The following is a 640-nucleotide window of genomic DNA, read 5'->3' as shown; positions in this document are numbered from 1 at the left end:
CACATGTGTCTCTAATCTCTATGTATCTGATTATTACTAGTCACAGTCGGTTACTTTCTGAGATCCTTGGCATCTGAGCATGGATATAAAGTCATCAGGTAGATTTCATTGGTAATGGTTTTCACCTCTACTAATTAACATGAAGCAAATTTTTATGCTTCTTCCTCAAATATAACTCATTTTTTAATTTGCTGATTTTTTTTGTGTATATCATACAGAACATCCCAATCTTATTCATCTATATACCCACGTCTGCCGCCATCCTACCCTGAATGCACCCAATCTCATCTGTATACACACACCTCAAATGGCACCCTCCCGTAGCCTCCCCCTCACCAGAGCCCATATACGCTGAAATTCCTGTTACCATCCACTGTGTTTCGGGCACCCCCAGCTATCCCCAGTGCTTGTTCATCCATTGAATCTAGTCAGCCTGTCTAGAGTTTCTTGTTTTAGGAAGATCAGCTCTTCCTCATCTAGCAGAAATCAGTCGTCAATATTCCTTTAGATAAGATTGGGGTCTGCTGTTCATTTTCCCAGTTCTATGCTGGGTTACAATCTGGGAGTCACTTGGGCCACTCTGGCCAACAACTCAAAAGAAGGTATCTCCTATCTGGAATTGGTGCTTGTTATATAGCCT

Source organism: Nannospalax galili, unplaced genomic scaffold (genome assembly GCF_000622305.1).
Source record: "Nannospalax galili isolate Female #2095 unplaced genomic scaffold, S.galili_v1.0 scaffold189, whole genome shotgun sequence".
Taxonomy (NCBI): Eukaryota; Metazoa; Chordata; class Mammalia; order Rodentia; family Spalacidae; genus Nannospalax; species Nannospalax galili.
The sequence above is the reverse complement of the archived record's forward strand: the minus strand, read 5'-3'. Positions refer to the sequence as shown.